The 19,158-nt window shown below is 46.7% G+C and overlaps 1 long non-coding RNA gene across 2 annotated transcripts in view; it reads left to right on the plus strand.

Annotated features, from left to right (window-relative positions):
- Window positions 1-19,158, plus strand: part of LOC137638358 (uncharacterized) — a 601,799-nt gene that overhangs the window by 555,653 nt on the left and 26,988 nt on the right. For both annotated transcript variants that reach the window (XR_011044107.1, XR_011044106.1), the window contains exon 3: window positions 4,923-5,021. This is a non-coding gene — a long non-coding RNA (uncharacterized lncRNA). The remainder of the gene's footprint in view (window positions 1-4,922; window positions 5,022-19,158) is intronic.

Here is a 19,158-nt window from a genome sequence, read left to right on the forward strand (position 1 = left end):
AGGAGGTGCTCGTGCCGAAGGGAGACGTGGAAAGAAGAAAGGAACCAAGTCCTTTAAGGGCAGAGTCTGACTGCCAGCTTCTTCAGACAGCAGTGGGAGCCAGACTCAAGAACTTCTGGCAGACCTGGGAAAAGAGAGGCGCAGATGCACAATCTGTGAAGTTGCTCAGAGAGGGGTACAAGATCCCGTTTGTACGGAAACCCCCTCTAGCAACGTGTCCCATCGATCTCTCTCCCAGGTACAGAGAGGAAGACAAGAGACGAGCATTGAAACAGGAAGTGTCTCTCTTACTAGAAAAGGGAGCGGTAGTCAAAGTCCTGGACCATCAAACCCCGGGCTTCTACAACCGTCTCTTCTTGGTGTCAAAGAAGACAGGAGGGTGGAGGCCGGTGCTAGATGTCAGTGCGCTGAATGTCTTTGTCACAAAGCAGACGTTCTCCATGGAGACCACAAAGTCCGTTCTAGCAGCGGTCAGAAGGGAAGACTGGATGGTCTCTTTAGACCTAAGGGACGCATACTTCCACGTCCCCATCCACCCAGACTCCCAACCTTTTCTGAAATTTGTTTACGAAAAGGTTGTCTACCAGTTTCAAGCCCTGTGCTTTGGCCTAAGCACAGCTCCTCTTGTATTTACGAGGCTGATGAGGAATGTAGCCAAATTCCTTCATTTAGCGGACATCCGAGCCTCCCTCTATTTGGACGACTGGCTTCTAAGAGCTTCTTCCAGTCGTCGCTGTCTGAAGGATCTAAAGTGGACTCTAGATCTGACCAAGGAATTGAGTCTCCTTGTCAATATGGAAAAGTCTCAAGTGGTCCCATCCCAAACTATTGTGTATTTAGGGATGGAGATTCACAGTCTAGCTTTTCGGGCTTTTCCGTCGGCCCCCAGAACAAGCCAAGCCCAGTTATGCATCCAGAACATGCTGAAGAAGGAACGATGTTCAGTCAGGCAGTGGATGAGTCTGATAGGGACCCTATCATCCCTGGAACAGTTCGTGTCGTTAGGAAGACTACACCTCCGTCCTCTTCAATATCACCTAGCTTTTTACTGGAAAAAGGACAAGACGCTAGAAGCGGTCTCGATCCCCATTTCCGAGAAGATGAAGTCTTGCCTGACATGGTGGAAGGACAGTATCAGCCTCAGAGAGGGTCTGCCCCTGGCTGTTCAGACTCCCAACCACGTTCTCTTCTCGGACGCATCGGACATAGGCTGGGGCGCGACATTAGACGGTCGGGAATGCTCGGGAATATGGAACTCGAGTCAAAGGACAATGCATATCAACTGCAAGGAGCTACTGGCAGTTCATCTGGCCTTGAAAAGCTTCAAGTCTCTCCTTCAAGGCAAAGTGATGGAGGTGAACTCGGACAACACCACGGCTTTGGCGTACATCTCCAAGCAAGGAGGGACCCACTCTCTGACGTTGTTCGAGATCGCAAGGGACCTCCTCACCTGGTCAAAAGGTCTAAACATTTCGCTAGTAACGAGGCTCATCCAAGGCAACTTGAATGTCATGGCAGATTGTCTCAGTCGGAAGGGACAAATCATTCCAACAGAATGGACCCTCCACAAGGATGTATGCAAGAGACTTTGGGCCACATGGGGCCAGCCAACCATAGATCTCTTCGCAACCTCGATGACCAAGAGGCTCCCATTATATTGCTCACCAATCCCGGACCCAGCAGCAGTTCATATAGATGCCTTTCTCCTAGATTGGTCACATCTAGACCTATATGCATTCCCTCCGTTCAAGATTGTCAACAAGGTACTGCAGAAGTTCGCCTCTCACGAAGGGACAAGGTTGACGCTAGTTGCTCCCCTCTGGCCCGCGAGAGAATGGTTCACCGAGGTACTTCGATGGCTAGTGGACGTTCCCAGAACTCTCCCTCTAAGGGTGGACCTTCTACGTCAACCACACGTAAAGAAGGTACACCAAGGCCTCCACGCTCTTCGTCTGACTGCCTTCAGACTATCGAAAGACTCTCGAGAGCTAGAGGCTTTTCGAAGGAGGCAGCCAGGGCGATTGCTAAAGCAAGGAGGACATCCACCCTTAGAGTCTACCAATCGAAGTGGGAAGTCTTCCGAAACTGGTGCAAGTCAGTATCTGTATCCTCGACCAGTACCTCTTTAACTCAAATAGCTGACTTCCTTTTATACCTGAGGAAAGAATGATCTCTTTCAGCTCCCACTATCAAGGGTTACAGAAGCATGTTGGCATCAGTCTTCCGTCACAGAGGCTTAGATCTTTCCAACAATAAAAATCTACAGGACCTCCTTAAGTCTTTTGAGACCACGAAGGAGCGTCGTTTGGTTACACCTGGTTGGAATTTAGACGTGGTACTAAGATTCCTCATGTCAGACAGGTTCGAGCCGCTACAATCAGCCTCCCTTAAAGATCTCACCTTAAAGACTCTTTTCCTGGTATGCTTAGCCACGGCTAAAAGAGTCAGTGAGATTCATGCCTTCAGCAAGAACATCGGATTTTCATCTGAAACGGTTACATGTTCTCTACAACTTGGTTTTCTAGCCAAAAACGAGCTGCCTTCTCGACCTTGGCCGAAATCGTTCGATATTCCAAGCTTATCGAATATGGTTGGAAATGAACTAGAAAGAGTCTTATGCCCTGTGAGAGCTCTTAAGTTCTATTTAAAACGAACTAAACCTTTACGAGGCCTGTCAGAAGCTTTATGGTGTTCAGTTAAGAAACCATCTTTGCCTATGTCAAAGAATGCTTTATCCTATTTTATCAGACTGTTAATATGTGAAGCTCATTCCCATCTGAGTGAGGAAGACCAAGCTTTGCTGAAGGTAAGGACACACGAAGTTAGAGCTGTCGCAACTTCCGTGGCCTTTAAACAAAATAGATCTCTGCGAAGTATAATGGACGCAACCTATTGGAGAAGCAAGTCAGTGTTCGCGTCTTTTTATCTTAAGGATGTCCAGTCTCTTTACGAGGACTGCTACACTCTGGGACCATTCGTAGCTGCGAGTGCAGTAGTGGGTGAGGGCTCAACCACTACAATTCCCTAATTCCATAACCTTTTTAATCTTTCTCTTGAAATGTTTTTATTGTTGTTTTTGGGTTGTCCGGAAGGCTAAGAAGCCTTTCGCATCCTGGTTGATTTGGCGGGTGGTCAAAGTCTTTTCTTGAGAAGCGCCTAGATTAGAGGTTTTGATGAGGTCCTGTTGTATGGGTTGCAACCCTTGATACTTCAGATCCTAGGGGTCGCTCAGCATCCTAAGAGGATCGCGAGGCTCCGTAAGGAAGACGTACTTAAAAAAGGCAGAGTAATTGTTCAAGTCGACTTCCTTACCAGGTACCTATTTATTTTGTTTTTGTTATTTTGATAACTTCTAATATGAAATAAAAATTCTTAGCTCATAATGATGTAAACATATTTTGCTGGTCTCTACCCACCCACCTGGGTGTGAATCAGCTATTATAATCACCGGCTAAGTTAAATATTGAAAAATGTTATTTTGATAATAAAATAAAATTTTGAATATACTTACCCGGTGATTATAAATTAAAGGACCCTCCCTTCCTCCCCAATAGAGACGCAGTGGACCGAGGAGAAAATTGAGTTCTTTGTTTACAATGAGTACTGGGTATCTGGACGACAGATGGCGCTGTTGGGTACACCCGCTACCTGTGTAGCGATCGCTGGCGAATTTTTCCTTAGAGTTTTCTGTCGAGCAACAGAGTTGCAGCTATTATAATCACCGGGTAAGTATATTCAAAAATTTATTTTATTATCAAAATAACATTTCACAATGAAAAATATAAATGATACTTTTAAAGTATTTAAATTAATGAAAAATAGATGAAAAAGTTATATGCAACACCATTTTGGTCTCATGCTAAGCTGAGAAGGACTTCCATGTCATTTCTCATGCTGGCATGATGGAGTTTGTACGTGCTGTTGTTGGAGTAAATATGGATGGCTGGATCAATGCCACCTTGTTGGTGGAGCTTTCCAGCTATATGCACTGGGAAGAGATTAATATAGCTTTGTGAAATAATCACTGTAAATGCCGTAATCTCACTTGCTAGTGCACCCATCCGATAAGCTGCCACGGTACGTTTTTCTATTGTTCTTGCCAGCTAGCATTGTACCTGTACAGGCAAGGTTTTTATGAACCGCAAATCATAATTACCTACCTAACACTTCTCAGTTTTTATTTTCCTTCTTCAAAAGCTTTCAACTGTTTCCCCTTCTACAAAATACCTAACAACTTTAGTTTGTCTTCTCTTCAAATAAGAAAAAATAGTACCAAGGACACATGGCTGGTTTTTTAAAATATAGATCTAGTTTAAAAACTGATTACACACTCATACATCAAAGTTAATACTGTAGACAGTATGTTTTTAAACATTTAAAGCGCATTAATTTAAGACCAGCAGATGGCATTTCGTTACACCCGAGAAATTCTGCATGTCGAGGGACAGTCTCGTTCTTACAGAGAGTGAATTTTATGCTCGCAGACTGACGCAATAATTGTAATCCACTTTGACTATGTATTATTGTATCCAGATTTGTTCGTCTCATAGTTAATCGTAAACCAAGATACTACTGAACAGTACTGTACTTGTACAGTAAACTAGTGCAGTACTGTATATTTCTCTCCATATAAATATTTCCCATACTGTACATGCATTTCAAAATAATTACCAGCTATAACATATCTTAAAATTTGGATAATGGTAATAAATAAAGGAATAGGGATCATTATTTATTTATGGACCACAGGTATAAGGGATAATAATGCAAATGGCAGTTTTTTTTAATTGCAGTAAATAACATGACACAGTACCTTAGCCCAACACATGACATCCATGGCTGTGAAAATAGGCTACTAAGAGACTATTGTATATCCTATATTTAACAATACAGTCTCTTTCAACTACATTTTCCTTTTACAGATATATGTAGAAGACATTGTTGGATGGAGCAAGCTATGAATCAATTACAATACTGCTTAAAACTTTGAAAACTGATTGAAGAATACAGTACCAAGTACCGTATGTATTTATAAATTCTTGTTTATTTAATATACTTTACAATAATTGAGAGAAACAAAATGAAATGATAAATATTAAGAAAAATAATTATACAGTATAAGGAATTTCATCACTAAAAAAGTTAAAGATTATCAAATATCTGTAAAGTGAATGTCCTAAATGGTTACTTCATGACCATTTTTGTGATATAGCAAACTAATATTGCATATACAAAGCTTCAGGTTAACATATATTAATGTAAAATGAATTAATAGTTATTGATACTGGGGTTTAGATGATGTTGCCCTTTCAATAAATAGAACTTCAAATTCATAGACTATATTTAGGTAAGCTAGTGGTTTTAAATAGGCTTTAGACATTTTTGCCCACTTTTGATCAGGAAACGTACTTGGGCTTCGTTAGTAGTTTTTTTTTTTGTTTTTTTTTAAAGATGACAAATGAAAGGACATTAAATAAATTTTTGTACAAGTATTTAGGAACTCCCCAGACAGATCTTTAAAAATCAACTCTACATACCACAAATATTGGTAATTTGTGTGGTTGATTTATGTAGTAATGGTTTCTTTTGGTGTGTTAAGAATCCAATTCCACAACTGCATTAAGATTTTAATTTTACAGTAGTCCATAAGGGGTTAGTGTAAGATGGATATATGGATAAGCACTGGGGTTTGGTGAAGAGTCCATTCAGCTTTGAATTTTAGCATTTTACTTGGGTGGTTGCATAACTTGTTGCAATATTCAATACCATTTTATATTACTTATTTAAACTAGTACGAGAGGCTACAAACAATTGTGGTGATCTTCAGAGTTGAGCTTTTGTTTTTAAAGGATAGCATGTACCTTTACCAACTATGACAGTTTATTTCAGATGTGATTTTTACTTAGTGTGCTATTATAGGTCTTCTCCTTACTGATTTAGGCTATGTAAGATTTGCCCTGTTTATATAACCTGAGAGCTCACATTTTGCAATGCCTGTTTTCAGTTTATGGATTTGAATTGGTTGATTGAGTTTTGGCTATATGGTCTGGGGAAGTTATTCAATGCCAAGGTAAAATTTGGTAAGAATTGAGATAGATCTTTAGATAGGATAAAGATTTAAATAATTATTTTCCTAATGAAATTCTTTTTAGATACTATCCCTTCACCAGTCATTTTCAACCTTAAATGTGTTAAATATAGTTTGTCTCTTTGTAACATGAATAATGACTTTTTGTACTTACACAAGATGACACATTTGCTCTGACACGAATACAGACCTTTATCCTTTTAAATAGTAGTTCAGCTTCCGCTGACCCCGGCTGGAAGAAGATAACAGATCCAGTGTGGTAAAGAATAAGGAGGGAACGGGAAAAGGGGGTGATGCGACCATTCTCCCTCATGGTTGACTCTTTATTCTTGTTTTAGCCAGGGCCTTAATTGGACAGCCACTTTCAGCGACCAGAACTGACCTTTGTGTTTCTGTGATTTCTGGTGGTGATGTTTCTTAGCTTCATGTTGGGGTTTGGTGTGTTACTGTGTTTATTTGTGTGCGTGTTCATGGAACAATCCTGCGTGATGTATAAGTGTGCTGTCATATTGCTGCTTGGTCCAGCAGACAACAGTTTTCCTTTCTTGTTCACGTGCCTGGAGTGTAAAGACTGGCTGGAGGATCAATGGGCTTGCCAAAACACAAAGGAGGTGGAAGATGACCCTGTCCCAAGGTGGGTCTGTAGAGCATCTCTATTGGCCACACTGTTTTCTTAGAGGTGGAGGCCGCTGCCGGTAATTTGATTCAGGTGATCTCCTGGCTAGATCATTGCTCTGGCGCAGTCTCTCTCTTCACCACTGGGAAAATATGAAGAAGCCCAAGGTTCGCAAGAGAAACTCAGAACGTGTCCTCTTGAGCAGTAAGGCCATCAATTAAATTACATCATACCATAATCTTCACATATGGGCTAACTGGATCCTCGGGAGAATAGATGTAGTATTCATTAAGCTGTATAGACAGTTAAGCAGCAGGGAGACATTGGAGTTCAGAAACTCCCCTCTCATGGTGACCCCCATACTTTTCCCCCAGGAGTAGGTAGATTAGGCTCATAGAAAGGTGGAGGAAGATAAGATAAGACTCCCTGTTCCAGAGGACAGTGTCTTTCCCCCCAACAGGAGGAAACGGGCTGGTGTACAAACCGTCTTTCAGACCCAGTCCTGTCATTGTTCCCCGTGCACTGTATAGAAGCAGCAGGCATATCTGCAGGAGATAAGTCTCCTCTCCAGAGGTTCGGCATGGAGATATACCTCTAATTCTTGGCATTCTGTGCTTGTACTGGACCTTTCCGAAGAGGGAGAGTAGGAGGGGGTCCCACCAGAGGTACGAGAGGCAAACCCCCCACGAGTCTCCACAGGGGATGGGTGCTTAGCGACCCACTGGAAGAAGGGGCAGGAGCAGGTGCCAACAATTGGACAGTGCGAGTAGGCCTACTTCGGGACCGTTACCGCGTCATGTTCATGAACTTAACCCTCCTTTCTGGAGGATGTTCAAATTCCACCCCCAGGAGTCGGTTCTGAATCCTATGCTCCATCAGGAGTTCCAAAGCATGATGGCCTAGGGACCCTTCAAGAAGTCTTGGAACAGTCTCCAAGCTTCTCTAGTTGCTGCCTCTTCCTAATGAAAAAAGCGATGAAAGGATGAAGGCCAGTCATAGATCTGTTTCCATTGAACATTGTTATTCTCGTGACACCCTTCAAAGTGGACACTGCAGCAATCAGGAAGGGAGACTTCCTGCTATCACGGGACTTGAAGGACGTGTATTTCTAGATGCCCATTCGGTTTTGCGTGGGAAAGACGGTTTACCAATTCAGGACCTTCTGCTTCGGACTCTCAATGGAACTGCCGGTGTTCACACTTTACCCTGGTTTTAGTGTGGGCTCACTCCCGAGGTATGAGGCTACTTCATAATCTGGATAACTGACAACTCATTTTGTCCTGAAAAGGTGGTCTTGGTTCAGCAAAAATATGAACTCCTCCGCTTCTGTGCTAAACAGGAGAACATCATCAAGTGGGAGAAATTGCAATTGATCCCAATGCAAGAAATGGTGGCAAGGGCGTTCCCCTCAGATGACAGACTGTCTTGTCTTTAGCAGCACCCTTCTTCATTTAAAGACTGGTCCCTCAGGAAAGGATACACCAATGGGCTGTAGAATAGTCCTTAAAAACCCAATGGGCGGGGTTATATTAATAGAAAAAAAAAAAGAGCATGGAGGCTCATATCTAGTGGTCATTGGAGAACTCTGGGATGGGTACATCACAGGAGTGCACGCCTACAGAAGTTAGTCTGTTCACGGATGCATCCAAGGAAGGGAGGGGTGCACATCTGAACACTGTCCATAGAAGTTGGACTCCACAGGGACAAAGGCACCACATCAATGAACTGGGGATGATGACAGCACTACAAGTCCTGGAGGCTTTCATGGATCAGATTTAAGATTACTCAATGAGGTTGATAAGCAACAACTCCACCACATCAGCAAACAAGGGAGTATGGTGTCCCTCCTTTTATGTGCCGTGACAATGAAGGCTCACTTGTGGGCCTAACTGGGAGTTTCATCCCAGGGAAGCAAAATGTCATGCCAGACAGACTCGTCAGCTGGGGTCCAAAGGTTGGGTCAGAGTGGTCCTTCATGTGGGGAGGAGTCTTTTGACTTCGTGCGGTCCCCCGATCATAGACCTTTTCATGACCAACCTAAACCACAAGCTTCTCGTCTATTATATATTGCTCGCCAGTCCCCAATCCGATGGCCTTCATCGAAGACGCTTTCTAGTATCCATGGGATGTGTGTACGAGAAAACTTTCTCCACCTTTGGCCTGATCAGGCAATTGTTCAACAGTCCTGACCACCCCTAACCTTTTAGTAATCTTGGCAGCGCCAAAATGGCCTTGCATCGAGTAATACCCACACCTAGTTGCCCTCCTCGTATACGATCCCTGAGAGTTGCCCTCAAGTCCAGACCTTTTCTGCCAGCCCCATGTGGACGAGTATCACAACACTGTCGTGTCCCTGGCATTTTGCAGTTGGAAACGATTTAGTTCTTTCTTGGAAAGAAGGGATTTTTGAGGGGAACTGTAAGAGATGTCAGGTTTCCTGTGAAAATCCTTCTCAATAGTTTACCAGGCCAAGTTGCCAGTCTTCTATGCTTAGTGTAAGGCTAAGGGCATCTCTCCACTCTCTACCTCTCTGTGTGACATTACGGACTTCCCAGTATTCCTTCGACTAAGAGGGTGTCGGTACCAGTGATCAAGGGCTATTGATCCACCCTAGGTCAAGTCTTCAGACTGTTCTCTGCCTTCGTGTGTGACATTACGGACTTCCCAGTATTCCTTCAACTGAGAGTCTGTCGATACCAGTGATCAAGGGGTATTGAGCCACCCTAGGTCAAGTCTTCAGACTGTTCTCTGCCTCTGTGTGTGACATTACGGACTTCCCAGTATTCCTTCGACTGAGAGTGTCGATACCAGTGATCAAGGGCTATTGAGCCACCCTAGGTCAAGTCTTCAGACTGTTCTCTGCCTCTGTGTGTGACATTACGGACTTCCCAGTATTTCTTCGACTGAGAGGGTGTCGATACCAGTGATCAAGGGCTATTGAGCCACCCTAGGTCAAGTCTTCAGACTGTTCTCTGCCTCTGTGTGTGACATTACGGACTTCCCAGTATTCCTTCGACTGAGAGGGTGTCGGTACCAGTGATCAAGGGCTATTGAGCCACCCTAGGTCAAGTCTTCAGACTGTTCTCTGCCTCTGTGTGTGACATTACGGACTTCCCAGTATTCTTCGACTGAGAGGGTGTCGATACCAGTGATCAAGGGCTATTGAGCCACCCTAGGTCAAGTCTTCAGATGTTCTCTGCCTCCGTGTGTGACATTACGGACTTTCCAGTATTCCTTCGACTGAGAGGGTGTCGATACCAGTGATCAAGGGCTATTGAGCCACCCTAGGTCAAGTCTTCAGACTGTTCTCTGCCTCTGTGTGTGACATTACGGACTTCCCAGTATTCCTTCGACTGAGAGGGTGTCGATACCAGTGATCAAGGGCTATTGAGCCACCTAGGTCAAGTCTTCAGATTGTTCTCTGCCTCTGTGTGTGACATTACGGACTTCCCAGTATTCCTTCGACTGAGAGGGTGTCGATACCAGTGATCAAGGGCTATTGAGCCAACCTAGTCAAGTCTTCAGATTGTTCTCTGCCTCCGTGTGTGACATTACGGACTTCCCAGTATTCCTTCGACTGAGAGGGTGTCGATACCAGTGATCAAGGGCTATTGAGCCACCCTAGGTCAAGTCTTCAGATTGTTCTCTGCCTCCGTGTGTGACATTACGGACTTCCCAGTATTCCTTCGACTGAGAGGGTGTCGATACCAGTGATCAAGGGCTATTGAGCCACCCTAGGTCAAGTCTTCAGACTGTTCTCTGCCTCCGTGTGTGACATTACGGACTTCCCAGTATTCCTTCGACTGAGAGGGTGTCGGTACCAGTGATCAAGGGCTATTGAGCCCCCCTAGGTCAAGTCTTCAGATTGTTCTCTGCCTCCGTGTGTGACATTACGGACTTCCCAGTATTCCTTCGACTGAGAGGGTGTCGATACCAGTGATCAAGGGCTATTGAGCCACCCTAGGTCAAGTCTTCAGATTGTTCTCTGCCTCCGTGTGTGACATTACGGACTTCCCAGTATTCCTTCGACTGAGAGGGTGTCGATACCAGTGATCAAGGGCTATTGAGCCCCCTAGGTCAAGTCTTCAGACTGTTCTCTGCCTCCGTGTGTGACATTACGGACTTCCCAGTATTCCTTCGACTGAGAGTGTCGATACCAGTGATCAAGGGCTATTGAGCCACCCTAGGTCAAGTCTTCAGACTGTTCTCTGCCTCTGTGTGTGACATTACGGACTTTCCAGTATTCCTTCGACTGAGAGGGTGTCGGTACCAGTGATCAAGGGCTATTGAGCCACCCTAGGTCAAGTCTTCAGATTGTTCTCTGCCTCCGTGTGTGACATTACGGACTTCCCAGTATTCCTTCGACTGAGAGGGTGTCGGTACCAGTGATCAAGGGCTATTGAGCCACCTAGGTCAAGTCTTCAGATTGTTCTCTGCCTCCGTGTGTGACATTACGGACTTCCCAGTATTCCTTCGACTGAGAGGTGTCGGTACCAGTGATCAAGGGCTATTGAGCCACCCTAGGTCAAGTCTTCAGACTGTTCTCTGACCTCTGTGTGTGACATTACGGACTTCCCAGTATTCCTTCGACTGAGAGGGTGTCGATACCAGTGATCAAGGGCTATTGAGCCACCTAGGTCAAGTCTTCAGATTGTTCTCTGCCTCCGTGTGTGACATTACGGACTTCCCAGTATTCCTTCGACTGAGAGGGTGTCGATACCAGTGATCAAGGGCTATTGAGCCACCCTAGGTCAAGTCTTCAGACTGTTCTCTGCCTCTGTGTGTGACATTACGGACTTCCCAGTATTCCTTCGACTGAGAGGGTGTCGATACCAGTGATCAAGGGCTATTGAGCCACCCTAGGTCAAGTCTTCAGATTGTTCTCTGCCTCCGTGTGTGACATTACGGACTTTCCAGTATTCCTTCGACTGAGAGGGTGTCGGTACCAGTGATCAAGGGCTATTGAGCCACCCTAGGTCAAGTCTTCAGATTGTTCTCTGCCTCTGTGTGTGACATTACGGACTTTCCAGTATTCCTTCGACTGAGAGGGTGTCGATACCAGTGATCAAGGGCTATTGAGCCACCCTAGGTCAAGTCTTCAGACTGTTCTCTGCCTCTGTGTGTGACATTACGGACTTCCCAGTATTCCTTCGACTGAGAGGGTGTCGATACCAGTGATCAAGGGCTATTGAGCCACCCTAGGTCAAGTCTTCAGATTGTTCTCTGCCTCTGTGTGTGACATTACGGACTTCCCAGTATTCCTTCGACTGAGAGGGTGTCGATACCAGTGATCAAGGGCTATTGAGCCACCCTAGGTCAAGTCTTCAGATTGTTCTCTGCCTCCGTGTGTGACATTACGGACTTCCCAGTATTCCTTCGACTGAGAGGGTGTCGATACCAGTGATCAAGGGCTATTGAGCCACCCTAGGTCAAGTCTTCAGATTGTTCTCTGCCTCCGTGTGTGACATTACGGACTTCCCAGTATTCCTTCGACTGAGAGGTGTCGGTACCAGTGATCAAGGGCTATTGAGCCACCCTAGGTCAAGTCTTCAGATTGTTCTCTGCCTCCGTGTGTGACATTACGGACTTCCCAGTATTCCTTCGACTGAGAGGGTGTCGATACCAGTGATCAAGGGCTATTGAGCCACCTAGGTCAAGTCTTCAGACTGTTCTCTGCCTCCGTGTGTGACATTACGGACTTCCCAGTATTCCTTCGACTGAGAGGGTGTCGGTACCAGTGATCAAGGGCTATTGAGCCACCTAGGTCAAGTCTTCAGATTGTTCTCTGCCTCCGTGTGTGACATTACGGACTTTCCAGTATTCCTTCGACTGAGAGGGTGTCGATACCAGTGATCAAGGGCTATTGAGCCACCCTAGGTCAAGTCTTCAGATTGTTCTCTGCCTCCGTGTGTGACATTACGGACTTTCCAGTATTCCTTCGACTGAGAGGGTGTCGGTACCAGTGATCAAGGGCTATTGAGCCACCCTAGGTCAAGTCTTCAGATTGTTCTCTGCCTCTGTGTGTGACATTACGGACTTCCCAGTATTCCTTCGACTGAGAGGGTGTCGATACCAGTGATCAAGGGCTATTGAGCCACCTAGGTCAAGTCTTCAGACTGTTCTCTGCCTCCGTGTGTGACATTACGGACTTCCCAGTATTCCTTCGACTGAGAGGGTGTCGATACCAGTGATCAAGGGCTATTGAGCCACCTAGGTCAAGTCTTCAGATTGTTCTCTGCCTCCGTGTGTGACATTACGGACTTCCCAGTATTCCTTCGACTGAGAGGGTGTCGGTACCAGTGATCAAGGGCTATTGAGCCACCCTAGGTCAAGTCTTCAGATTGTTCTCTGCCTCTGTGTGTGACATTACGGACTTCCCAGTATTCCTTCGACTGAGAGGGTGTCGATACCAGTGATCAAGGGCTATTGAGCCACCCTAGGTCAAGTCTTCAGACTGTTCTCTGCCTCTGTGTGTGACATTACGGACTTCCCAGTATTCCTTCGACTGAGAGGGTGTCGATACCAGTGATCAAGGGCTATTGAGCCACCCTAGGTCAAGTCTTCAGATTGTTCTCTGCCTCCGTGTGTGACATTACGGACTTCCAGTATTCCTTCGACTGAGAGGGTGTCGGTACCAGTGATCAAGGGCTATTGAGCCACCCTAGGTCAAGTCTTCAGATTGTTCTCTGCCTCTGTGTGTGACATTACGGACTTCCCAGTATTCCTTCGACTGAGAGGGTGTCGATACCAGTGATCAAGGGCTATTGAGCCACTCTAGGTCAAGTCTTCAGATTGTTCTCTGCCTCCGTGTGTGACATTACGGACTTTCCAGTATTCCTTCGACTGAGAGGGTGTCGATACCAGTGATCAAGGGCTATTGAGCCACCCTAGGTCAAGTCTTCAGACTGTTCTCTGCCTCCGTGTGTGACATTACGGACTTCCAGTATTCCTTCGACTGAGAGGGTGTCGATACCAGTGATCAAGGGCTATTGAGCCACCCTAGGTCAAGTCTTCAGATTGTTCTCTGCCTCCGTGTGTGACATTACGGACTTTCCAGTATTCCTTCGACTGAGAGGGTGTCGATACCAGTGATCAAGGGCTATTGAGCCACCCTAGGTCAAGTCTTCAGATTGTTCTCTGCCTCCGTGTGTGACATTACGGACTTCCCAGTATTCCTTCGACTGAGAGGGTGTCGGTACCAGTGATCAAGGGCTATTGAGCCACCCTAGGTCAAGTCTTCAGATTGTTCTCTGCCTCCGTGTGTGACATTACGGACTTTCCAGTATTCCTTCGACTGAGAGGGTGTCGATACCAGTGATCAAGGGCTATTGAGCCACCCTAGGTGAAGTCTTCAGATTGTTCTCTGCCTCTGTGTGTGACATTACGGACTTCCCAGTATTCCTTCGACTGAGAGGGTGTCGATACCAGTGATCAAGGGCTATTGAGCCACCTAGGTCAAGTCTTCAGATTGTTCTCTGCCTCCGTGTGTGACATTACGGACTTCCCAGTATTCCTTCGACTGAGAGGGTGTCGATACCAGTGATCAAGGGCTATTGAGCCACCCTAGGTCAAGTCTTCAGACTGTTCTCTGCCTCTGTGTGACATTACGGACTTCCCAGTATTCCTTCGACTGAGAGGGTGTCGGTACCAGTGATCAAGGGCTATTGAGCCACCCTAGGTCAAGTCTTCAGATTGTTCTCTGCCTCCGTGTGTGACATTACGGACTTTCCAGTATTCCTTCGACTGAGAGGGTGTCGATACCAGTGATCAAGGGCTATTGAGCCACCCAGGTCAAGTCTTCAGATTGTTCTCTGCCTCCGTGTGACATTACGGACTTCCCAGTATTCCTTCGACTGAGAGGGTGTCGATACCAGTGATCAAGGGCTATTGAGCCACCCTAGGTCAAGTCTTCAGATTGTTCTCTGCCTCTGTGTGTGACATTACGGACTTCCCAGTATTCCTTCGACTGAGAGGGTGTCGATACCAGTGATCAAGGGCTATTGAGCCACCCAGGTCAAGTCTTCAGATGTTCTCTGCTCCGTGTGTGACATTAGGACTTCCCAGTATTCCTTCGACTGAGAGGGTGTCGATACCAGTGATCAAGGGCTATTGAGCCACCCTAGGTCCTCTGCCTCAGTGCGTGACATTACGGACTTCCCAGTATTCCTTCGACTGAGAGGGTGTCGGTACCAGTGATCAAGGGCTATTGAGCCACCTAGCTCAAGTCTTCAGATTGTTCTCTGCCTCCGTGTGTGACATTAGGACTTCCCAGTATTCCTTCGACTGAGAGGGTGTCGATACCAGTGATCAAGGGCTATTGAGCCACCCTAGGTCAAGTCTTCAGATTGTTCTCTGCCTCCGTGTGTGACGTTACTTACTTCCCAGTATTCCTTTGACTGAGAGGGTGTCGGTACCAGTGATCAAGGGCTATTGAGCCAACCTAGGTCAAGTCTTCAGATTGTTCTCTGCCTCCGTGCGTGACATTACGGACTTCCCAGTATTCCTTCGACTGAGAGGGTGTCGGTACCAGTGATCAAGGGCTATTGAGCCAACCTAGGTGAAGTCTTCAGATTGTTCTCTGCCTCCGTGCGTGACATTACGGACTTCCCAGTATTCCTTCGACTGAGAGGGTGTCGATACCAGTGATCAAGGGCTATTGAGCCAACCTAGCTCAAGTCTTCAGATTGTTCTCTGCCTCCGTGTGTGACGTTACTTCCCAGTATTCCTTCGACTGAGACGGTGTCGGTACCAGTGATCAAGGGCTATTGAGTCACCCTAGGTCAAGTCTTCAGATTGTTCTATGTCTCCGTGTGTGACATTACGGACTTCCCAGTATTCCTTCGACTGAGAGGGTGTCGGTACCAGTGATCAAGGGCTATTGAGCCAACCTAGGTCAAGTCTTCAGATTGTTCTCTGCCTCCGTGTGTGACATTACGGACTTCCCAGTATTCCTTCGACTGAGAGGGTGTCGGTACCAGTGATCAAGGGCTATTGAGCCACTGTAGATCAAGTCTTCAGATTGTTCTCTGCCTCCGTGTGTGACATTACGGACTTCCCAGTATTCCTTCGACTGAGAGGGTGTCGATACCAGTGATCAAGGGCTATTGAGCCAACCTAGTCAAGTCTTCAGATTGTTCTCTGCCTCCGTGTGTGACGTTACTTCCCAGTATTCCTTCGACTGAGAGGGTGTCGGTACCAGTGATCAAGGGCTATTGAGCCACCCTAGGTCAAGTCTTCAGATTGTTCTCTGCCTCCGTGTGTGACATTACGGACTTCCCAGTATTCCTTCGACTGAGAGGGTGTTGGTACCAGTGATCAAGGGCTATTGAGCCACCCTAGGTCAAGTCTTCAGATTGTTCTCTGCCTCCGTGTGTGACATTACGGACTTCCCAGTATTCCTTCGACTGAGAGGGTGTCGGTACCAGTGATCAAGGGCTATTGAGCCAACCTAGGTCAAGTCTTCAGATTGTTCTCTGCCTCCGTGTGTGACATTACGGACTTCCCAGTATTCCTTCGACTGAGAGGGTGTCGATACCAGTGATCAAGGGCTATTGAGCCACCTAGGTGAAGTCTTCAGATTGTTCTCTGCCTCCGTGTGTGACATTACGGACTTCCCAGTATTCCTTCGACTGAGAGGGTGTCGATACCAGTGATCAAGGGCTATTGAGCCAACCTAGCTCAAGTCTTCAGATTGTTCTCTGCCTCCGTGTGTGACGTTACTTCCCAGTATTCCTTCGACTGAGAGGGTGTTGGTACCAGTGATCAAGGGCTATTGAGCCACCCTAGGTCAAGTCTTCAGATTGTTCTCTGCCTCCGTGTTTGACGTTACTTCCCAGTATTCCTTCGACTGAGAGGGTGTCGATACCAGTGATCAAGGGCTATTGAGCCACCCTAGGTCAAGTCTTCAGATTGTTCTCTGCCTCCGTGTGTGATATTACGGACTTTCCAGTATTCCTTCGACTGAGAGGGTGTCGGTACCAGTGATCAAGGGCTATTGAGCCACCCTAGGTCAAGTCTTCAGATTGTTCTCTGCCTCCGTGTGTGATATTACGGACTTTCCAGTATTCCTTCGACTGAGAGGGTGTCGGTACCAGTGATCAAGGGCTATTGAGCCACCCTAGGTCAAGTCTTCAGATTGTTCTCTGCCTCCGTGTGTGATATTACGGACTTCCCAGTATTCCTTCGACTGAGAGGGTGTCGGTACCAGTGATCAAGGGCTATTGAGCCCCCCTAGGTCAAATCTTCAGATTGTTCTCTGCCTCCGTGTGTGATATTACGGACTTTCCAGTATTCCTTCGACTGAGAGGGTGTCGGTACCAGTGATCAAGGGCTATTGAGCCACCCTAGGTCAAGTCTTCAGATTGTTCTCTGCCTCCGTGTGTGATATTACGGACTTCCCAGTATTCCTTCGACTGAGAGGGTGTCGGTACCAGTGATCAAGGGCTATTGAGCCCCCCTAGGTCAAATCTTCAGATTGTTCTCTGCCTCCGTGTGTGATATTACGGACTTTCCAGTATTCCTTCGACTGAGAGGGTGTCGGTACCAGTGATCAAGGGCTATTGAGCCCCCCTAGGTCAAGTCTTCAGATTGTTCTCTGCCTCCGTGTGTGATATTACGGACTTTCCAGTATTCCTTCGACTGAGAGGGTGTCGGTACCAGTGATCAAGGGCTATTGAGCCACCCTAGGTCAAGTGCTCAGATTGTTCTCTGCCTCCGTGTGTGATATTACGGACTTTCCAGTATTCCTTCGACTGAGAGGGTGTCGGTATCAGTGATCAAGGGCTATTGAGCCCCCTAGGTCAAGTCCTCAGATTGTTCTCTGCCTCCGTGTGTGATATTACGGACTTCCCAGTATTCCTTCGACTGAGAGGGTGTCGGTACCAGTGATCAAGGGCTATTGAGCCCCCCTAGGTCAAGTCTTCAGATTGTTCTCTGCCTCCGTGTGTGATATTACGGACTTTCCAGTATTCCTTCGACTGAGAGGGTGTCGGTACCAGTGATCAAGGGCTATTGAACCACCCTAGGTCAAGTCTTCAGACTGTTCTCTGCCAAGTACCAGTGATCAAGGGCTATTGAGCCCCCCTAGGTCAAGTCTTCAGATTGTTCTCTGCCTCCGTGTGTGATATTACGGACTTTCCAGTATTCCTTCGACTGAGAGGGTGTCGGTACCAGTGATCAAGGGCTATTGAGCCACCCTAGGTCAAGTCTTCAGATTGTTCTCTGCCTCCGTGTGTGACATTACGGACTTCCCAGTATTCTTTCGACTGAGAGGGTGTCGGTACCAGTGATCAAGGGCTATTGAGCCCCCCTAGGTCAAGTCTTCAGATTGTTCTCTGCCTCTGTGAGTGATATTACGGACTTTCCAGTATTCCTTCGACTGAGAGGGTGTCGGTACCAGTGATCAAGGGCTATTTAGCCACCCTAGGTCAAGTCTTCAGATTGTTCTCTGCCTCCGTGTGTGACATTACGGACTTCCCAGTATTCTTTCGACTGAGAGGGTGTCGGTACCAGTGATCAAGGGCTATTGAGCCCCCCTAGGTCAAGTCTTCAGATTGTTCTCTGCCTCTGTGAGTGATATTACGGACTTTCCAGTATTCCTTCGACTGAGAGGGTGTCGGTACCAGTGATCAAGGGCTATTGAGCCACCCTAGGTCAAGTCTTCAGATTGTTCTCTGCCTCCGTGTGTGACATTACGGACTTCCCAGTATTCCTTCGACTGAGAGGATGTCGGTACCAGTGATCAAGGGCTATTGAGCCACCCTAGGTCAAGTCTTCAGATTGTTCTCTGCCTTCGTGTGTGACATTACGGACTTCCCAGTATTCCTTCGACTGAGAGGGTGTCGGTACCAGTGATCAAGGGCTATTGAGCCCCCCTAGGTCAAGTCTTCAGATTGTTCTCTGCCTCCGAGAGTGATATTACGGACTTTCCAGTATTACTTCGACTGAGAGGGTGTCGATACCATTGATCAAGGGCTATTGAGCCAACCTAGCTCAAGTTTTCAGATTGTTCTCTGCCTCCGTGTGTGACGTTACTTACTTCCCAGTATTCCTTCGACTGAGAGGGTGTCGGTACCAGTGATCAAGGGCTATTGAGCCCCCCTAGGTCAAGTCTTCAGATTGTTCTCTGCCTCCGTGTGTGATATTACGGACTTCCCAGTATTCCTTCGACTGAGAGGGTGTCGGTACCAGTGATCAAGGGCTATTGAGCCCCCCTAGGTCAAGTCTTCAGATTGTTCTCTGCCTCCGTGTGTGATATTACGGACTTTCCAGTATTCCTTCGACTGAGAGGGTGTCGGTACCAGTGATCAAGGGCTATTGAGCCACCCTAGGTCAAGTCTTCAGATTGTTCTCTGCCTCCGTGTGTGATATTACGGACTTTCCAGTATTCCTTCGACTGAGAGGGTGTCGGTACCAGTGATCAAGGGCTATTGAGCCACCCTAGGTCAAGTCTTCA

This window comes from Palaemon carinicauda, chromosome 3 (genome assembly GCF_036898095.1).
Source record: "Palaemon carinicauda isolate YSFRI2023 chromosome 3, ASM3689809v2, whole genome shotgun sequence".
Classification (NCBI taxonomy): Eukaryota; Metazoa; Arthropoda; class Malacostraca; order Decapoda; family Palaemonidae; genus Palaemon; species Palaemon carinicauda.